Source organism: Anas platyrhynchos, chromosome 25 (assembly GCF_047663525.1).
Source record: "Anas platyrhynchos isolate ZD024472 breed Pekin duck chromosome 25, IASCAAS_PekinDuck_T2T, whole genome shotgun sequence".
Classification (NCBI taxonomy): Eukaryota; Metazoa; Chordata; class Aves; order Anseriformes; family Anatidae; genus Anas; species Anas platyrhynchos.
In genome coordinates, this window is record NC_092611.1 from 1,432,359 (window position 1) to 1,454,359 (window position 22,001).

Genomic DNA, 22,001 nt, shown 5'->3' on the forward strand with positions numbered 1-22,001 from the left:
GGTCCAGTTGCATGTGGGGCTGCGTAAAGGCTCCCCTGGGAAGTTCTCTTGTACCCAAAGTCTTCCTTTGGGGGCACTTTTGGATGGGCGAAAAGGGCTCGCAACGCATTTCCTGGGGCCTGATTTTTCAATCCTCAACGATGCCGGCTAGGGCTGTGTTTAGGGATGCTCGGAAAAAGAGAACCCGGAGGGTCCAGTTGCATGTGGGGCTGCGTAAAGACTCCCCTGGGGAGTTCACTTGTACCCAAATCCTTCCTTTGGGGGCACTTTTGGATGGGCGAAAAGGGCTCGTAACACATTTCCTTGGGCCTGATTTTTCACTCGTCATCGATGCTGGCTAGGGCTATGTTTAGGGATGCTCGGAAACAGCGAACCCGGAGGGTCCAGTTGCATTTGGGGCTGCGTAAAGGCTCCCCTGGGGAGTTCACTTGTACCCAAAGCCTTCCTTTGGGGGCACTTTTGGATGGGCGAAAAGGGCTTGCAACGCATTTCCTGGGGCCTGATTTTTCAGTCGTCTTCGATTCCGGCAAGGGCTCTGTTTAGGGATGCTCGGAAACAGCGAACCCGGAGGGTCCAGTTGCATGTGGGGCTGCGTAAAGGCTCCCCTGGGGAGATCACTTGTACCCAAAGCCTTCCTTTGGTGACACTTTTGGATGGTCCAAATGGGCTTGCAACGCGTTTCCTTGGGCCTGATTTTTCAGTCGTCTCCGATGACGGCTGGGGCTATGTTTAGGGTTGCTCGGAAACAGCGAACCCGGAGGGTCCAGTTGCATATGGGGCTGCGTAAAGGCTCCCCTGGGAACTTCAGTTGTACCCATAGCCTTCCTTTGGGGGCACTTTTGGATGGTCCAAAGGGGCTTGCAACGCATTTCCTGGGTCCTGATTTTTCAGTTGTCTGCGATGACGGCTAATGCTATCAATAGTGTTGCTCGGAAACAGCGAACCCGGCGGGTCCAGTTGCATATGGGGCTGCGTAAAGGCACCCATGGGGAGTTCTCTTGTACCCAAAGCCTTCCTTTGGGGGCACTTTTGGATGGGCGAAAAGGGCTCGCAACGCATTTCCTTGGGCCTGATTTTTCAGTCGTCTTCGATGACGGCTAGGGCTACGTTTAGGTTTGCTCAGGAACAGCGAACCCGGAGGGTCCAGTTGCATGTGGGGCTGCGTAAAGGCTCCCCTGGGGAGTTCACTTGTACCCAAACCTTCCTTTGGGGGCACTTTTGGATGGGCGAAAAGTGATTGCAACACATTTCCTGGGGCCTGATTTTTCAGTCGTCTTCGATGCTGGCTAGGGCTATGTTTAGGGATGCTCGGAAACTGCGAACCCGGAGGGTCCAGTTCCATGTGGGGCTGCGTAAAGGCTCCCCTGGGGAGTTCTCTTGTACCCAAAGTCTTCCTTTGGGGGCACTTTTGGATGGGCGAAAATGGCTCGTAACGCATTAACTGGGGCCTGATTTTTCAGTCATCATCGATGCCGGCTAGGGCTATGTTTAGGGATGCTCGGAAACAGCGAACCCGGAGGGTCCAGTTGCATGTGGGGCTGCGTAAAGTCTCCCCTGGGGAGTTCTCTTGTACCCAAAGTCTTCCTTTGGGGGCACTTTTGGATGGGCGAAAAGGGCTTGCAACGCATTAACTGGGGCCTGATTTTTCAGTCTTCTTCGATGCCGGCTAATGCTAGGTTGAGGGATGCTCGGAGACAGCGAACCCGGAGGGTCCAGTTGCATGTGGGGCTGCGTAAAGGCTCCCCTGGGGAGTTCACTTGTACCCAAAGTCTTCCTTTGGGGGCACGTTTGGATGGGCGAAAAGGGCTCGCAACGCATTTCCTGGGGCCTGATTTTTCAGTCGTCAGCGATGCCGGCTAAGGATATGTTTAGGGATGCTCGGAAACAGCGAACCCGGAGGGTCCAGTTGCATGTGGGTCTGCGTAAAGTCTCCCCTGGGGAGTTCTCTTGTACCCAAAGTCTTCCTTTGGGGGCACTTTTGGATGCGCGAAAAGGGCTCATAACGCATTTCCTGGGGCCTGATTTTTCAGTCGTCAGCGATGCCGGCTAAGGATATGTTTAGGGATGCTCGGAAACAGCGAACCCGGAGGGTCCAGTTGCATGTGGGGCTGCGTAAAGGCTCCCCTGGGGAGTTCACTTGTACCCAAAGCCTTCCTTTGGGGGCACTTTTGGATGGGCGAAAAGGGATTGCAACGCATTTCCTGGGGCCTGATTTTTCAGTTGTCTTCGATGCCGGCTAGGGCTATGTTTAGGGATGCTTGGAAACAGCGAACCCGGAGGGTGGAGTTGCATGAGGGGCTGCGTAAAGGCTCCCCTGGGGGTTCACTTGTACCCAAAGCCTTCCTTTGGTGACACTTTTGGATGGTCCAAATGGGCTTGCAACGCGTTTCCTTGGGCCTGATTTTTCAGTCGTCTCCGATGACGGCTAGGGCTATGTTTAGGGTTGCTCGGAAACAGCGAACCCGGAGGGTCCAGTTGCATATGGGGCTGCGTAAAGGCTCCCCTGGGAACTTCAGATGTACCCAAAGCCTTCCTTTGGGGGCACTTTTGGATGGGTGAAAAGGGCTCGTAACGCATTTCATGGGGCCTGATTTTTCAGTCGTCATCTATGCCGGCTATGGATATGTTTAGGGATGCTCGGAAACAGCGAACCCGGAGGGTCCAGTTGCATGTGGGGCTGCGTAAAGGCACCCATGGTGAGTTCTCTTGTACCCAAAGCCTTCCTTTGGGGGCACTTTTGGATGGGCGAAAAGGGCTCGTAACGCATTTCCTCGGGCCTGATTTTTCAGTCATCAGCGATGCCGGCTATGGATATGTTTAGGGATGCTCGGAAACAGTGAACCCGGAGGGTCCAGTTGCATGTGGGGCTGCGTAAAGGCACCCATGGTGAGTTCTCTTGTACCGAAAGCCTTCCTTTGGGGGCACTTTTGGATGGGCGAAAAGGGCTCGTAACGCATTTCCTTGGGCCTGATTTTTCAGTCGTCTTCGATGCCGGCTAGGGCTATGTTTAGGGATGCTCGAAAACAGCGAACCCGGAGGGTCCAGTTGCATGTGGGGCTGCGTAAAGGCTCCCCTGGGGAATTCACTTGTACCTAAAGCCTTCCTTTGGGGGCACTTTTGGATGGTCCAAAGGGGCTCGCAATGCATTTCCTGGGGCCTGATTTTTCACACGTCTTCGATGCCGGCTAGGGCTATGTTTAGGGATGCTCGGAAAAAGCGAACCCGGAGGGTCCAGTTGCATGTGGGGCTGCGTAAAGGCTCCCCTGGGGAGTTCACTTGTACCCAAATCATTCCTTTGGGGGCACTTTTGGATGGGCGAAAAGGGCTCGTAACGCATTAACTGGGGCCTGATTTTTCAGTCATCATCGATGCCGGCTAATGCTAGGTTTAGGGATGCTCGGAGACAGCGAACCCGGAGGGTCCAGTTGCATGTGGGGCTGCGTAAAGGCTCCCCTGGGGAGTTCACTTGTACCCAAAGTATTACTTTGGGGGCACGTTTGGATGGGCGAAAAGGGCTCGCAACGCATTTTCTTGGGCCTGATTTTTCACTCGTCATCGATGCCAGCTAGGGCTATGTTTAGGGATGCTCGGAAACAGCGAACCCGGAGGGTCCAGTTGCATGTGGGGCTGCGTAAAGGCTCCCCTGGGGAGTTCACTTGTACCCAAAGCCTTCCTTTGGGGGCACTTTTGGATGGGCGAAAAGGGCTTGCAACGCATTTCCTGGGGCCTGATTTTTCAGTCGTCTTCGATGCCGGCTAGGGCTATGTTTAGGGATGCTCGGAAACAGCGAACCCGGAGGGTCCAGTTGCATGTGGGGCTGCGTAAAGGCTCCCCTGGGGGTTCACTTGTACCCAAAGCCTTCCTTTGGTGACACTTTTGGATGGTCCAAATGGGCTCGCAACGCATTTCCTGGGGCCTGATTTTTCAGTCGTCTCCGATGACGGCTAGGGCTATGTTTAGGGATGCTCGGAAACAGCGAACCCGGAGGGTCCAGTTGCATATGGGGCTGCGTAAAGGCTCCCCTGGGAACTTCAGATGTACCCAAAGCCTTCCTTTGGGGGCACTTTTGGATGGTCCAAAGGGGCTCGTAACGCATTTCCTGGGGCCTGATTTTTCAGTCGTCAGCGATGCCGGCTATGGATATGTTTAGGGATGCTCAAAAATAGCGAACCCGGAGGGTCCAGTTGCATGTGGGGCTGCGTAAAGGCACCCATGGTGAGTTCTCTTGTACCCAAAGCCTTCCTTTGGGGGCACTTTTGGATGGGCGAAAAGGGCTCGTAACGCATTTCCTTGGGCCTGATTTTTCACACGTCTTCGATGCCGGCTAGGGCTATGTTTAGGGATGCTCAAAAATAGCGAACCCGGAGGGTCCAGTTGCATGTCGGGCTGCGTAAAGGCTCCCCTGGGGAGTTCACTTGTACCCAAATCATTCCTTTGGGGGCACTTTTGGATGGGCGAAAAGGGCTCATAACGCATTAACTGGGGCCTGATTTTTCAGTCATCATCGATGCCGGCTAGGGCTATGTTTAGAGATGCTCGGAAACAGCGAACCCGGAGGGTCCAGTTGCATGTGGGGCTGCGTAAAGTCTCCCCTGGGGAGTTATCTTGTACCCAAAGCCTTCCTTTGGGGGCACGTTTGGATGGGCGAAAAGGGCTCGCAACGCATTTCCTAGGGCCTGATTTTTTAGTCGTCTTCGATGCCGGCTAATACTAGGTTTAGGGATATCGGAGACAGCGAACCAGGAGGGTCCAGTTGCATGTGGGGCTGCGTATAGGCTCCCCTGGGAACTTCAGATGTACCCAAAGCCTTCCTTTGGGGGCACTTTTGGATGGGCGAAAAGGGCTTACAACGCATTTCCTGGGGCCTGATTTTTCAGTCGTCTTCGATGCCGGCTAGGGATATGTTTAGGGATGCTCGGAAACAGCGAACCCGGAGGGTCCAGTTGCATGTGGGGCTGCGTAAAGGCTCCCCTGGGGGTTCACTTGTACCCAAAGCCTTCCTTTGGTGACATGTTTGGATGGTCCAAATGGGCTTGCAACGCATTTCCTGGGGCCTGATTTTTCAGTCGTCTCCGATGACGGCTAATGCTATCATTAGTGTTGCTCGGAAACAGCGAACCCGGAGGGTCCAGTTGCATATGGGGCTGCGTAAAGGCTCCCCTGGGAACTTCAGATGTACCCAAAGCCTTCCTTTGGGGGCACTTTTGGATGGGCGAAAAGGGTTCATAACGCATTTCCTGGGGCCTGATTTTTCAGTCGTCAGCGATGCCGGCTATGGATATGTTTAGGGATGCTCGGAAACAGCGAACCCGGAGGGTCCAGTTGCATGTGGGGCTGCGTAAAGGCTCCCCTGTGGAGTTCACTTGTATCCAAAGCCTTCCTTTGGGGGCACTTTTGGATGGGCGAAAAGGGCTTGCAACGCATTTCCTGGGGCCTGATTTTTCAGTTGTCTTCGATGCCGGCTAGGGCTATGTTTAGGGATGCTTGGAAACAGCGAACCCGGAGGGTGGAGTTGCATGTGGGGCTGCGTAAAGGCTCCCCTGGGGGTTCACTTGTACCCAAATCCTTCCTTTGGTGACACTTTTGGATGGTCCAAATGGGCTTGCAACGCGTTTCCTTGGGACTGATTTTTCAGTCGTCTCCGATGACGGCTAGGGCTATGTTTAGGGTTGCTCGGAAACAGCGAACCCGGAGGGTCCAGTTGCATATGGGGCTGCGTAAAGGCTCCCCTGGGAACTTCAGATGTACCCAAAGCCTTCCTTTGGGGGCACTTTTGGATGGGCGAAAAGGGCTCGTAACGCATTTCATGGGGCCTGATTTTTCAGTCGTCATCTATGCCGGCTATGGATATGTTTATGGATGCTCGGAAACAGCGAACCCGGAGGGTCCAGTTGCATGTGGGGCTGCGTAAAGGCACCCATGGTGAGTTCTCTTGTACCCAAAGCCTTCCTTTGGGGGCACTTATGGATGGGCGAAAAGGGCTCGTAACGCATTTCCTTGGGCCTGATTTTTCAGTCGTCAGCGATGCCGGCTATGGATATGTTTAGGGATGCTCGGAAACAGTGAACCCGGAGGGTCCAGTTGCATGTGGGGCTGCGTAAAGGCACCCATGGTGAGTTCTCTTGTACCGAAAGCCTTCCTTTGGGGGCACTTTTGGATGGGCGAAAAGGGCTCGCAACGCATTTCCTGGGGCCTGATTTTTCAGTCGTCTTCGATGCCGGCTAGGGCTATGTTTAGGGATGCTCGAAAACAGCGAACCCGGAGGGTCCAGTTGCATGTGGGGCTGCGTAAAGGCTCCCCTGGGGAATTCACTTGTACCTAAAGCCTTCCTTTGGGGGCACTTTTGGATGGTCTAAAGGGGCTCGCAATGCATTTCCTGGGGCCTGATTTTTCACACGTCTTCGATGCCGGCTAGGGCTATGTTTAGGGATGCTCGGAAAAAGCGAACCCGGAGGGTCCAGTTGCATGTGGGGCTGCGTAAAGGCTCCCCTGGGGAGTTCACTTGTACCCAAATCATTCCTTTGGGGGCACTTTTGGATGGGCGAAAAGGGCTCGTAACGCATTAACTGGGGCCTGATTTTTCAGTCATCATCGATGCCGGCTAGGGCTATGTTTAGAGATGCTCGGAAACAGCGAACCCGGAGGGTCCAGTTGCATGTGGGGCTGCGTAAAGTCTCCCCTGGGGAGTTCTCTTGTACCCAAAGTCTTCCTTTGGGGGCACGTTTGGATGGGCGAAAAGAGCTCGCAACGCATTTCCTGGGGCCTGATTTTTCAGTCGTCTTCGATGCCGGCTAATGCTAGGTTTAGGGATGCTCGGAGACAGCGAACCCGGAGGGTCCAGTTTCATGTGGGGCTGCGTAAAGGCTCCCCTGGGGAGTTCACTTGTACCCAAAGTCTTCCTTTGGGGGCACGTTTGGATGGGCGAAAAGGGCTCGCAACTCATTTTCTTGGGCCTGATTTTTCACTCGTCATCGATGCCGGCTAGGGATATGTTTAGGGATGCTCGGAAACAGCGAACCCGGAGGGTCCAGTTGCATGTGGGGCTGCGTAAAGGCTCCCCTGGGGGTTCACTTGTACCCAAAGCCTTCCTTTGGTGACACTTTTGGATGGGCGAAAAGGGCTCGCAACGCATTTCCTGGGGCCTGATTTTTCAGTCGTCTCCGATGACGGCTAGGGCTATGTTTTGGGTTGCTCGGAAACAGCGAACCCGGAGGGTCCAGTTGCATATGGGGCTGCGTAAAGGCTCCCCTGGGAACTTCAGATGTACCCAAAGCCTTCCTTTGGGGGCACATTTGGATGGGCGAAAAGGGCTCATAACGCATTTCCTGGGGCCTGATTTTTCAGTCGTCAGCGATGCCGGCTAAGGATATGTTTAGGGATGCTCGGAAACAGCGAACCCGGAGGGTCCAGTTGCATGTGGGGCTGCGTAAAGGCTCCCATGGGGAGTTCACTTGTACCCAAAGCCTTCCTTTGGGGGCACTTTTGGATGGGCGAAAAGGGATTGCAACGCATTTCCTGGGGCCTGATTTTTCAGTTGTCTTCGATGCCGGCTAGGGCTATGTTTAGGGATGCTTGGAAACAGCGAACCCGGAGGGTGGAGTTGCATGAGGGGCTGCGTAAAGGCTCCCCTGGGGGTTCACTTGTACCCAAAGCCTTCCTTTGGTGACACTTTTGGATGGTCCAAATGGGCTTGCAACGCGTTTCCTTGGGCCTGATTTTTCAGTCGTCTCCGATGACGGCTAGGGCTATGTTTAGGGTTGCTCGGAAACAGCGAACCCGGAGGGTCCAGTTGCATATGGGGCTGCGTAAAGGCTCCCCTGGGGAGTTCACTTGTACCCAAAGCCTTCCTTTGGGGGCACTTTTGGATGGGTGAAAAGGGCTCGTAATGCATTTCATGGGGCCTGATTTTTCAGTCGTCTCCGATGACGGCTATGGATATGTTTAGGGATGCTCGGAAGCAGCGAACCCGGAGGGTCCAGTTGCATGTGGGGCTGCGTAAAGGCACCCCTGGGGAGTTCTCTTGTACCCAAAGCCTTCCTTTGGGGGCACTTTTGGATGGGCGAAAAGGGCTCGTAACGCATTTCCTGGGGCCTGATTTTTCAGTCGTCAGCGATGCCGGCTATGGATATGTTTAGGGATGCTCGGAAACAGCGAACCCGGAGGGTGCAGTTGCATGTGGGGCTGCGTAAAGGCACCCATGGTGAGTTCTCTTGTACCGAAAGCCTTCCTTTGGGGGCACTTTTGGATGGGCGAAAAGGGCTCGTAACGCATTTCCTTGGGCCTGATTTTTCAGTCGTCTTCGATGCCGGCTAGGGCTATGTTTAGGGATGCTCGAAAACAGCGAACCCGGAGGGTCCAGTTGCATGTGGGGCTGCGTAAAGGCTCCCCTGGGGAATTCACTTGTACCTAAAGCCTTCCTTTGGGGGCACTTTTGGATGGTCCAAAGGGGCTCGCAATGCATTTCCTGGGGCCTGATTTTTCACACGTCTTCGATGCCGGCTAGGGCTATGTTTAGGGATGCTCGGAAAAAGCGAACCCGGAGGGTCCAGTTGCATGTGGGGCTGCGTAAAGGCTCCCCTGGGGAGTTCACTTGTACCCAAATCATTCCTTTGGGGGCACTTTTGGATGGGCGAAAAGGGCTCGTAACGCATTTCCTGGGGCCTGATTTTTCAGTCGTCTTCGATGCCGGCTAATGGTAGGTTTAGGGATGCTCGGAGACAGCGAACCCGGAGGGTCCAGTTTCATGTGGGGCTGCGTAAAGGCTCCCCTGGGGAGTTCACTTGTACCCAAAGTCTTCCTTTGGGGGCACGTTTGGATGGACGAAAAGGGCTCGCAACTCATTTTCTTGGGCCTGATTTTTCACTCGTCATCGATGCCGGCTAGGGATATGTTTAGGGATGCTCGGAAACAGCGAACCCGGAGGGTCCAGTTGCATGTGGGGCTGCGTAAAGGCTCCCCTGGGGAGTTCACTTGTACCCAAAGCCTTCCTTTGGGGGCACTTTTGGATGGGCGAAAAGGGCTTACAACGCATTTCCTGGGGCCTGATTTTTCAGTCGTCTTCGATGCCGGCAAGGGCTATGTTTAGGGATGCTCGGAAACAGCGAACCCGGAGGGTCCAGTTGCATGTGGGGCTGCGTAAAGGCTCCCCTGGGGGTTCACTTGTACCCAAAGCCTTCCTTTGGTGACACTTTTGGATGGTCCAAATGGGCTCGCAACGCATTTCCTGGGGCCTGATTTTTCAGTCGTCTCCGATGACGGCTAGGGCTATGTTTTGGGTTGCTCGGAAACAGCGAACCCGGAGGGTCCAGTTGCATATGGGGCTGCGTAAAGGCTCCCCTGGGAACTTCAGATGTACCCAAAGCCTTCCTTTGGGGGCACTTTTGGATGGGCGAAAAGGGCTCATAACGCATTTCCTGGGGCCTGATTTTTCAGTCGTCAGCGATGCCGGCTAAGGATATGTTTAGGGATGCTCGGAAACAGCGAACCCGGAGGGTCCAGTTGCATGTGGGGCTGCGTAAAGGCTCCCATGGGGAGTTCACTTGTACCCAAAGCCTTCCTTTGGGGGCACTTTTGGATGGGCGAAAAGGGATTGCAATGCATTTCCTGGGGCCTGATTTTTCAGTTGTCTTCGATGCCGGCTAGGGCTATGTTTAGGGATGCTTGGAAACAGCGAACCCGGAGGGTGGAGTTGCATGAGGGGCTGCGTAAAGGCTCCCCTGGGGGTTCACTTGTACCCAAAGCCTTCCTTTGGTGACACTTTTGGATGGTCCAAATGGGCTTGCAACGCGTTTCCTTGGGCCTGATTTTTCAGTCGTCTCCGATGACGGCTAGGGCTATGTTTAGGGTTGCTCGGAAACAGCGAACCCGGAGGGTCCAGTTGCATATGGGGCTGCGTAAAGGCTCCCCTGGGAACTTCAGATGTACCCAAAGCCTTCCTTTGGGGGCACTTTTGGATGGGTGAAAAGGGCTCGTAACGCATTTCATGGGGCCTGATTTTTCAGTCGTCATCTATGCCGGCTATGGATATGTTTAGGGATGCTCGGAAACAGCGAACCTGGAGGGTCCAGTTGCATGTGGGGCTGCGTAAAGGCACCCATGGTGAGTTCTGTTGTACCCAAAGCCTTCCTTTGGGGGCACTTTTGGATGGGCGAAAAGGGCTCGTAACGCATTTCCTGGGGCCTGATTTTTCAGTCGTCAGCGATGCCGGCTATGGATATGTTTAGGGATGCTCGGAAACAGTGAACCCGGAGGGTCCAGTTGCATGTGGGGCTGCGTAAAGGCACCCATGGTGAGTTCTCTTGTACCGAAAGCCTTCCTTTGGGGGCACTTTTGGATGGGCGAAAAGGGCTCGTAACGCATTTCCTTGGGCCTGATTTTTCAGTCGTTTTCGATGCCGGCTAGGGCTATGTTTAGGGATGCTCGAAAACAGCGAACCCGGAGGGTCCAGTTGCATGTGGGGCTGCGTAAAGGCTCCCCTGGGGAATTCAATTGTACCTAAAGCCTTCCTTTGGGGGCACTTTTGGATGGTCCAAAGGGGCTCGCAATGCATTTCCTGGGGCCTGATTTTTCACACGTCTTCGATGCCGGCTAGGGCTATGTTTAGGGATGCTCGGAAAAAGCGAACCCGGAGGGTCCAGTTGCATGTGGGGCTGCGTAAAGGCTCCCCTGGGGAGTTCACTTGTACCCAAATCATTCCTTTGGGGGCACTTTTGGATGGGCGAAAAGGGCTCGTAACGCATTAACTGGGGCCTGATTTTTCAGTCATCATCGATGCCGGCTAATGCTAGGTTTAGGGATGCTCGGAGACAGCGAACCCGGAGGGTCCAGTTGCATGTGGGGCTGCGTAAAGGCTCCCCTGGGGAGTTCACTTGTACCCAAAGTATTCCTTTGGGGGCACGTTTGGATGGGCGAAAAGGGCTCGCAACGCATTTTCTTGGGCCTGATTTTTCACTCGTCATCGATGCCGGATAGGGCTATGTTTAGGGATGCTCGGAAACAGCGAACCCGGAGGGTCCAGTTGCATGTGGGGCTGCGTAAAGGCTCCCCTGGGGAGTTCACTTGTACCCAAAGCCTTCCTTTGGGGGCACTTTTGGATGGGCGACAAGGGCTTGCAACGCATTTCCTGGGGCCTGATTTTTTAGTCGTCTTCGATGCCGGCTAGGGCTATGTTTAGGGATGCTCGGAAACAGCGAACCCGGAGGGTCCAGTTGCATGTGGGGCTGCGTAAAGTCTCCCCTGGGGGTTCACTTGTACCCAAAGCCTTCCTTTGGTGACACTTTTGGATGGTCCAAATGGGCTCGCAACGCATTTCCTGGGGCCTGATTTTTCAGTCGTCTCCGATGACGGCTAGGGCTATGTTTAGGGTTGCTCGGAAACAGCGAACCCGGAGGGTCCAGTTGCATATGGGGCTGCGTAAAGGCTCCCCTGGGAACTTCAGATGTACCCAAAGCCTTCCTTTTGGGGGCACTTTTGGATGGGCGAAAAGGGCTCGTAACGCATTTCATGGGGCCTGATTTTTCAGTCGTCATCTATGCCGGCTATGGATATGTTTAGGGATGCTCAAAAACAGCGAACCCGGAGGGTCCAGTTGCATGTGGGGCTGCGTAAAGGCACCCATGGTGAGTTCTCTTGTACCCAAAGCCTTCCTTTGGGGGCACTTTTGTATGGGCGAAAAGGGCTCGTAACGCATTTCCTTGGGCCTGATTTTTCAGTCGTCAGCGATGCCGGCTATGGATAAGTTTAGGGATGCTCGGAAACAGTGAACCCGGAGGGTCCAGTTGCATGTGGGGCTACGTAAAGGCACTCATGGTGAGTTCTCTTGTACCGAAAGCCTTCTTTTGGGGGCACTTTTGGATGGGCGAAAAGGGCTCGCAACGCATTTCCTTGGGCCTGATTTTTCAGTCGTCTTCGATGCCGGCTAGGGCTATGTTTAGGGATGCTCGAAAACAGCGAACCCGGAGGGTCCAGTTGCATGTGGGGCTGCGTAAAGGCTCCCCTGGGGAATTCACTTGTACCTAAAGCCTTCCTTTGGGGGCACTTTTGGATGGTCCAAAGGGGCTTGCAATGCATTTCCTGGGGCCTGATTTTTCACACGTCTTCGATGCCGGCTAGGGATATGTTTAGGGATGCTCGGAGACAGCGAACCCGGAGGGTCCAGTTGCATGTGGGGCTGCGTAAAGGCTCCCCTGGGGAGTTCACTTGTACCCAAAGTATTCCTTTGGGGGCACGTTTGGATGGGCGAAAAGGGCTCGCAACGCATTTTCTTGGGCCTGATTTTTCACTCGTCATCGATGCCGGCTAGGGCTATGTTTAGGGATGCTCGGAAACAGCGAACCCGGAGGGTCCAGTTGCATGTGGGGCTGCGTAAAGTCTCCCCTGGGGAGTTCTCTTGTACCCAAAGTCTTCCTTTGGGGGCACGTTTGGATGGGCGAAAAGAGCTCGCAACGCATTTCCTGGGGCCTGATTTTTCAGTCGTCTTCGATGCCGGCTAATGCTAGGTTTAGGGATGCTCGGAGACAGCGAACCCGGAGGGTCCAGTTTCATGTGGGGCTGCGTAAAGGCTCCCCTGGGGAGTTCACTTGTACCCAAAGTCTTCCTTTGGGGGCACGTTTGGATGGGCGAAAAGGGCTCGCAACTCATTTTCTTGGGCCTGATTTTTCACTCGTCATCGATGCCGGCTAGGGATATGTTTAGGGATGCTCGGAAACAGCGAACCCGGAGGGTCCAGTTGCATGTGGGGCTGCGTAAAGGCTCCCCTGGGGGTTCACTTGTACCCAAAGCCTTCCTTTGGTGATACTTTTGGATGGGCGAAAAGGGCTCGCAACGCATTTCCTGGGGCCTGATTTTTCAGTCGTCTCCGATGACGGCTAGGGCTATGTTTTGGGTTGCTCGGAAACAGCGAACCCGGAGGGTCCAGTTGCATATGGGGCTGCGTAAAGGCTCCCCTGGGAACTTCAGATGTACCCAAAGCCTTCCTTTGGGGGCACTTTTGGATGGGCGAAAAGGGCTCGTAACGCATTTCATGGGGCCTGATTTTTCAGTCGTCAGCGATGCCGGCTAAGGATATGTTTAGGGATGCTCGGAAACAGCGAACCCGGAGGGTCCAGTTGCATGTGGGGCTGCGTAAAGGCTCCCATGGGGAGTTCACTTGTACCCAAAGCCTTCCTTTGGGGGCACTTTTGGATGGGCGAAAAGGGATTGCAACGCATTTCCTGGGGCCTGATTTTTCAGTTGTCTTCGATGCCGGCTAGGGCTATGTTTAGGGATGCTTGGAAACAGCGAACCCGGAGGGTGGAGTTGCATGAGGGGCTGCGTAAAGGCTCCCCTGGGGGTTCACTTGTACCCAAAGCCTTCCTTTGGTGACACTTTTGGATGGTCCAAATGGGCTTGCAACGCGTTTCCTTGGGCCTGATTTTTCAGTCGTCTCCGATGACGGCTAGGGCTATGTTTAGGGTTGCTCGGGAACAGCGAACCCGGAGGGTCCAGTTGCATATGGGGCTGCGTAAAGGCTCCCCTGGGGAGTTCACTTGTACCCAAAGCCTTCCTTTGGGGGCACTTTTGGATGGGTGAAAAGGGCTCGTAACGCATTTCATGGGGCCTGATTTTTCAGTCGTCTCCGATGACGGCTATGGATATGTTTAGGGATGCTCGGAAACAGCGAACCCGGAGGGTCCAGTTGCATGTGGGGCTGCGTAAAGGCACCCCTGGGGAGTTCTCTTGTACCCAAAGCCTTCCTTTGGGGGCACTTTTGGATGGGCGAAAAGGGCTCGTAACGCATTTCCTGGGGCCTGATTTTTCAGTCGTCAGCGATGCCGGCTATGGATATGTTTAGGGATGCTCGGAAACAGCGAACCCGGAGGGTCCAGTTGCATGTGGGGCTGCGTAAAGGCACCCATGGTGAGTTCTCTTGTACCGAAAGCCTTCCTTTGGGGGCACTTTTGGATGGGCGAAAAGGGCTCGTAACGCATTTCCTTGGGCCTGATTTTTCAGTCGTCTTCGATGCCGGCTAGGGCTATGTTTAGGGATGCTCGAAAACAGCGAACCCGGAGGGTCCAGTTGCATGTGGGGCTGCGTAAAGGCTCCCCTGGGGAATTCACTTGTACCTAAAGCCTTCCTTTGGGGGCACTTTTGGATGGTCCAAAGGGGCTCGCAATGCATTTCCTGGGGCCTGATTTTTCACACGTCTTCGATGCCGGCTAGGGCTATGTTTAGGGATGCTCGGAAAAAGCGAACCCGGAGGGTCCAGTTGCATGTGGGGCTGCGTAAAGGCTCCCCTGGGGAGTTCACTTGTACCCAAATCATTCCTTTGGGGGCACTTTTGGATGGGCGAAAAGGGCTCGTAACGCATTTCCTGGGGCCTGATTTTTCAGTCGTCTTCGATGCCGGCTAATGCTAGGTTTAGGGATGCTCGGAGACAGCGAACCCGGAGGGTCCAGTTTCATGTGGGGCTGCGTAAAGGCTCCCCTGGGGAGTTCACTTGTACCCAAAGTCTTCCTTTGGGGGCACGTTTGGATGGGCGAAAAGGGCTCGCAACGCATTTTCTTGGGCCTGATTTTTCACTCCTCATCGATGCCGGCTAGGGATATGTTTAGGGATGCTCGGAAACAGCGAACCCGGAGGGTCCAGTTGCATGTGGGGCTGCATAAAGGCTCCCCTGGGGAGTTCACTTGTACCCAAAGCCTTCCTTTGGGGGCACTTTTGGATGGGCGAAAAGGGCTTACAACGCATTTCCTGGGGCCTGATTTTTCAGTCGTCTTCGATGCCGGCTAGGGATATGTTTAGGGATGCTCGGAAACAGCGAACCCGGAGGGTCCAGTTGCATGTGGGGCTGCGTAAAGGCTCCCCTGGGGGTTCACTTGTACCCAAAGCCTTCCTTTGGTGACATGTTTGGATGGTCCAAATGGGCTTGCAACGCATTTCCTGGGGCCTGATTTTTCAGTCGTCTCCGATGACGGCTAGGGCTATGTTTTGGGTTGCTCGGAAACAGCGAACCCGGAGGGTCCAGTTGCATATGGGGCTGCGTAAAGGCTCCCCTGGGAACTTCAGATGTACCCAAAGCCTTCCTTTGGGGGCACTTTTGGATGGGCGAAAAGGGCTCGTAACGCATTTCATGGGGCCTGATTTTTCAGTCGTCTCCGATGACGGCTATGGATATGTTTAGGGATGCTCGGAAACAGCGAACCCGGAGGGTCCAGTTGCATGTGGGGCTGCGTAAAGGCACCCATGGTGAGTTCTCTTGTACCCAAAGCCTTCCTTTGGGGGCACTTTTGGATGGGCGAAAAGGGCTCGTAACGCATTTCCTTGGGCCTGATTTTTCAGTCGTCAGCGATGCCGGCTATGGATAAGTTTAGGGATGCTCGGAAACAGTGAACCCGGAGGGTCCAGTTGCATGTGGGGCTGCGTAAAGGCACTCATGGTGAGTTCTCTTGTACCGAAAGCCTTCCTTTGGGGGCACTTTTGGATGGGCGAAAAGGGCTCGCAACGCATTTCCTTGGGCCTGATTTTTTAGTCGTCTTCGATGCCGGCTAGGGCTATGTTTAGGGATGCTCGAAAACAGCGAACCCGGAGGGTCCAGTTGCATGTGGGGCTGCGTAAAGGCTCCCCTGGGGAATTCACTTGTACCTAAAGCCTTCCTTTGGGGGCACTTTTGGATGGTCCAAAGGGGCTCGCAATGCATTTCCTGGGGCCTGACTTTTCACACGTCTTCGATGCCGGCTAGGGCTATGTTTAGGGATGCTCGGAAAAAGCGAACCCGGAGGGTCCAGTTGCATGTGGGGCTGCGTAAAGGCTCCCCTGGGGAGTGCACTTGTACCCAAATCATTCCTTTGGGGGCACTTTTGGATGGGCGAAAAGGGCTCGTAACGCATTAACTGGGGCCTGATTTTTCAGTCATCATCGATGCCGGCTAGGGCTATGTTTAGAGATGCTCGGAAACAGCGAACCCGGAGGGTCCAGTTGCATGTGGGGCTGCGTAAAGTCTCCCCTGGGGAGTTCTCTTGTACCCAAAGTCTTCCTTTGGGGGCACGTTTGGATGGGCGAAAAGGGCTCGCAACGCATTTCCTTGGGCCTGATTTTTCATTCGTCTTCTATGCCGGCTAATGCTAGGTTTAGGGATGCTCGGAGACAGCGAACCCGGAGGGTCCAGTTTCATGTGGGGCTGCGTAAAGGCTCCCCTGGGGAGTTCACTTGTACCCAAAGCCTTCCTTTGGGGGCACGTTTGGATGGGCGAAAAGGGCTCGCAACGCATTTTCTTGGGCCTGATTTTTCACTCGTCATCGATGCCGGCTAGGGATATGTTTAGGGATGCTCGGAAACAGCGAACCCGGAGGGTCCAGTTGCATATGGGGCTGCGTAAAGGCTCCCCTGGGGGTTCACTTGTACCCAAAGCCTTCCTTTGGTGACACTTTTGGATGGTCCAAATGGGCTTGCAACGCATTTCCTGGGGCCTGATTTTTCAGTCGTCTCCGATGACGGCTAATGCTATCATTAGTGTTGCTCGGGAACAGCGAACCCGGAGGGTCCAGTTGCATATGGGGCTGCGTAAAGGCTCCCCTGGGAACTTCAGATGTACCCAAAGCCTTCCTTTGGGGGCACTTTTGGATGGGCGAAAAGGGCTCGTAACGCATTTCCTGGGGCCTGATTTTTCAGTCGTCAGCGATGCCGGCTAGGGATATGTTTAGGGATGCTCGGAAACAGCGAACCCGGAGGGTCCAGTTGCATGTGGGGCTGCGTAAAGCTCCCCTGGGGAATTCACTTGTACCTAAAGCCTTCCTTTGGTGGCACTTTTGGATGGTCCAAAGGGGCTCGCAATGCATTTCCTGGGGCCTGATTTTTCACACGTCTTCGATGCCGGCTAGGGCTATGTTTAGGGATGCTCGGAAAAAGCGAACCCGGAGGGTCCAGTTGCATGTGGGGCTGCGTAAAGGCTCCCCTGGGGAGTTCACTTGTACCCAAATCATTCCTTTGGGGGCACTTTTGGATGGGCGAAAAGGGCTCGTAACGCATTAACTGGGGCCTGATTTTTCAGTCATCATCGATGCCGGCTAATACTAGGTTTAGGGATGCTCGGAGACAGCGAACCCGGAGGGTCCAGTTGCATGTGGGGCTGCGTAAAGGCTCCCCTGGGGAGTTCACTTCTACCCAAAGTATTCCTTTGGGGGCACGTTTGGATGGGCGAAAAGGGCTCGCAACGCATTTTCTTGGGCCTGATTTTTCACTCGTCATCGATGCCGGCTAGGGATATGTTTAGGGATGCTCGGAAACAGCGAACCCGGAGGGTCCAGTTGCATATGGGGCTGCGTAAAGGCTCCCCTGGGGAGTTCACTTGTACCCAAAGCCTTCCTTTGGGGGCACTTTTGGATGGGCGAAAAGGGCTTGCAACGCATTTCCTGGGGCCTGATTTTTCAGTCGTCTTCGATGCCGGCTAATGCTAGGTTTAGGGATGCTCGGAAACAGCGAACCCGAAGGGTCCAGTTGCATGTGGGGCTGCGTAAAGGCTCCCCTGGGGAGTTCACTTGTACCCAAAGTCTTCCTTTGGGGGCACGTTTGGATGGGCGAAAAGGGCTCGCAACGCATTTTCTTGGGCCTGATTTTTCACTCATCATCGATGCCGGCTAGGGATATGTTTAGGGATGCTCGAAAACAGCGAACCCGGAGGGTCCAGTTGCATGTGGGGCTGCGTAAAGGCTCCCCTGGGGAGTTCACTTGTACCCAAAGCCTTCCTTTGGGGGCACTTTTGGATGGGCGAAAAGGGCTTACAACGCATTTCCTGGGGCCTGATTTTTCAGTCGTCTTCGATGCCGGCTAGGGATATGTTTAGGGATGCTCGGAAACAGCGAACCCGGAGGGTCCAGTTGCATGTGGGGCTGCGTAAAGGCTCCCCTGGGGGTTCACTTGTACCCAAAGCCTTCCTTTGGTGACATGTTTGGATGGTCCAAATGGGCTTGCAACGCATTTCCTGGGGCCTGATTTTTCAGTCGTCTCCGATGACGGCTAGGGCTATGTTTTGGGTTGCTCGGAAACAGCGAACCCGGAGGGTCCAGTTGCATATGGGGCTGCGTAAAGGCTCCCCTGGGTACTTCAGATGTACCCAAAGCCTTCCTTTGGGGGCACTTTTGGATGGGCGAAAAGGGCTCGTAACGCATTTCCTGGGGCCTGATTTTTCAGTCGTCAGCGATGCCGGCTAGGGATATGTTTAGGGATGCTCGGAAACAGCGAACCCGGAGGGTCCAGTTGCATGTGGGGCTGCGTAAAGGCTCCCCTGGGGAATTCACTTGTACCTAAAGCCTTCCTTTGGGGGCACTTTTGGATGGTCCAAAGGGGCTCGCAATGCATTTCCTGGGGCCTGATTTTTCACACGTCTTCGATGCCGGCTAGGGCTATGTTTAGGGATGCTCGGAAAAAGCGAACCCGGAGGGTCCAGTTGCATGTGGGGCTGCGTAAAGGCTCCCCTGGGGAGTTCACTTGTACCCAAATCATTCCTTTGGGGGCACTTTTGGATGGGCGAAAAGGGCTCGTAACGCATTAACTGGGGCCTGATTTTTCAGTCATCATCGATGCCGGCTAATACTAGGTTTAGGGATGCTCGGAGACAGCGAACCCGGAGGGTCCAGTTGCATGTGGGGCTGCGTAAAGGCTCCCCTGGGGAGTTCACTTGTACCCAAAGTATTCCTTTGGGGGCACGTTTGGATGGGCGAAAAGGGCTCGCAACGCATTTTCTTGGGCCTGATTTTTCACTCGTCATCGATGCCGGCTAGGGATATGTTTAGGGATGCTCGGAAACAGCGAACCCGGAGGGTCCAGTTGCATATGGGGCTGCGTAAAGGCTCCCCTGGGGAGTTCACTTGTACCCAAAGCCTTCCTTTGGGGGCACTTTTGGATGGGCGAAAAGGGCTTGCAACGCATTTCCTGGGGCCTGATTTTTCAGTCGTCTTCGATGCCGGCTAATGCTAGGTTTAGGGATGCTCGGAAACAGCGAACCCGAAGGGTCCAGTTGCATGTGGGGCTGCGTAAAGGCTCCCCTGGGGAGTTCACTTGTACCCAAAGTCTTCCTTTGGGGGCACGTTTGGATGGGCGAAAAGGGCTCGCAACGCATTTTCTTGGGCCTGATTTTTCACTCCTCATCGATGCCGGCTAGGGATATGTTTAGGGATGCTCGGAAACAGCGAACCCGGAGGGTCCAGTTGCATGTGGGGCTGCGTAAAGGCTCCCCTGGGGAGTTCACTTGTACCCAAAGCCTTCCTTTGGGGGCACTTTTGGATGGGCGAAAAGGGCTTACAACGCATTTCCTGGGGCCTGATTTTTCAGTCGTCTTCGATGCCGGCTAGGGATATGTTTAGGGATGCTCGGAAACAGCGAACCCGGAGGGTCCAGTTGCATGTGGGGCTGCGTAAAGGCTCCCCTGGGGGTTCACTTGTACCCAAAGCCTTCCTTTGGTGACATGTTTGGATGGTCCAAATGGGCTTGCAACGCATTTCCTGGGGCCTGATTTTTCAGTCGTCTCCGATGACGGCTAGGGCTATGTTTTGGGTTGCTCGGAAACAGCGAACCCGGAGGGTCCAGTTGCATATGGGGCTGCGTAAAGGCTCCCCTGGGAACTTCAGATGTACCCAAAGCCTTCCTTTGGGGGCACTTTTGGATGGGCTAAAAGGGCTCGTAACGCATTTCATGGGGCCTGATTTTTCAGTCGTCTCCGATGACGGCTATGGATATGTTTAGGGATGCTCGGAAACAGCGAACCCGGAGGGTCCAGTTGCATGTGGGGCTGCGTAAAGGCACCCATGGTGAGTTCTCTTGTACCCAAAGCCTTCCTTTGGGGGCACTTTTGGATGGGCGAAAAGGGCTCGTAACGCATTTCCTTGGGCCTGATTTTTCAGTCGTCAGCGATGCCGGCTATGGATAAGTTTAGGGATGCTCGGAAACAGTGAACCCGGAGGGTCCAGTTGCATGTGGGGCTGCGTAAAGGCACTCATGGTGAGTTCTCTTGTACCGAAAGCCTTCCTTTGGGGGCACTTTTGGATGGGCGAAAAGGGCTCGCAACGCATTTCCTTGGGCCTGATTTTTCAGTCGTCTTCGATGCCGGCTAGGGCTATGTTTAGGGATGCTCGAAAACAGCGAACCCGGAGGGTCCAGTTGCATGTGGGGCTGCGTAAAGGCTCCCCTGGGGAATTCACTTGTACCTAAAGCCTTCCTTTGGTGGCACTTTTGGATGGTCCAAAGGGGCTCGCAATGCATTTCCTGGGGCCTGACTTTTCACACGTCTTCGATGCCGGCTAGGGCTATGTTTAGGGATGCTCGGAAAAAGCGAACCCGGAGGGTCCAGTTGCATGTGGGGCTGCGTAAAGGCTCCCCTGGGGAGTTCACTTGTACCCAAATCATTCCTTTGGGGGCACTTTTGGATGGGCGAAAAGGGCTCGTAACGCATTAACTGGGGCCTGATTTTTCAGTCATCATCGATGCCGGCTAGGGCTATGTTTAGAGATGCTCGGAAACAGCGAACCCGGAGGGTCCAGTTGCATGTGGGGCTGCGTAAAGTCTCCCCTGGGGAGTTCTCTTGTACCCAAAGTCTTCCTTTGGGGGCACGTTTGGATGGGCGAAAAGGGCTCGCAACGCATTTCCTGGGGCCTGATTTTTCATTCGTCTTCTATGCCGGCTAATGCTAGGTTTAGGGATGCTCAGAGACAGCGAACCCGGAGGGTCCAGTTGCATGTGGGGCTGCGTAAAGGCTCCCCTGGGGAGTTCACTTGTACCCAAAGTCTTCCTTTGGGGGCACGTTTGGATGGGCGAAAAGGGCTCGCAACGCATTTTCTTGGGCCTGATTTTTCACTCGTCATCGATGCCGGCTAGGGATATGTTTAGGGATGCTCGGAAACAGCGAACCCGGAGGGTCCAGTTGCATATGGGGCTGCGTAAAGGCTCCCCTGGGGGTTCACTTGTACCCAAAGCCTTCCTTTGGTGACACTTTTGGATGGTCCAAATGGGCTTGCAACGCATTTCCTGGGGCCTGATTTTTCAGTCGTCTCCGATGACGGCTAATGCTATCATTAGTGTTGCTCGGAAACAGCGAACCCGGAGGGTCCAGTTGCATATGGGGCTGCGTAAAGGCTCCCCTGGGAACTTCAGATGTACCCAAAGCCTTCCTTTGGGGGCACTTTTGGATGGGCGAAAAGGGCTCGTAACGCATTTCCTGGGGCCTGATTTTTCAGTCGTCAGCGATGCCGGCTAGGGATATGTTTAGGGATGCTCGGAAACAGCGAACCCGGAGGGTCCAGTTGCATGTGGGGCTGCGTAAAGGCACCCATGGTGAGTTCTCTTGTACCGAAAGCCTTCCTTTGGGGGCACTTTTGGATGGGCGAAAAGGGCTCGCAACGCATTTCCTTGGGCCTGATTTTTCAGTCGTCTTCGATGCCGGCTAGGGCTATGTTTAGGGATGCTCGAAAACAGCGAACCCGGAGGGTCCAGTTGCATGTGGGGCTGCGTAAAGGCTCCCCTGGGGAATTCACTTGTACCTAAAGCCTTCCTTTGGGGGCACTTTTGGATGGTCCAAAGGGGCTCGCAATGCATTTCCTGGGGCCTGATTTTTCACACGTCTTCGATGCCGGCTAGGGCTATGTTTAGGGATGCTCGGAAAAAGCGAACCCGGAGGGTCCAGTTGCATGTGGGGCTGCGTAAAGGCTCCCCTGGGGAGTTCACTTGTACCCAAATCATTCCTTTGGGGGCACTTTTGGATGGGCGAAAAGGGCTCGTAACGCATTTCCTGGGGCCTGATTTTTCAGTCATCATCGATGCTGGCTAATGCTAGGTTTAGGGATGATCGGAGACAGCGAACCCGGAGGGTCCAGTTGCATGTGGGGCTGCGTAAAGGCTCCCCTGGGGAGTTCACTTGTACCCAAAGTATTCCTTTGGGGGCACGTTTGGATGGGCGAAAAGGGCTCGCAACGCATTTTCTTGGGCCTGATTTTTCACTCGTCATCGATGCCGGCTAGGGATATGTTTAGGGATGC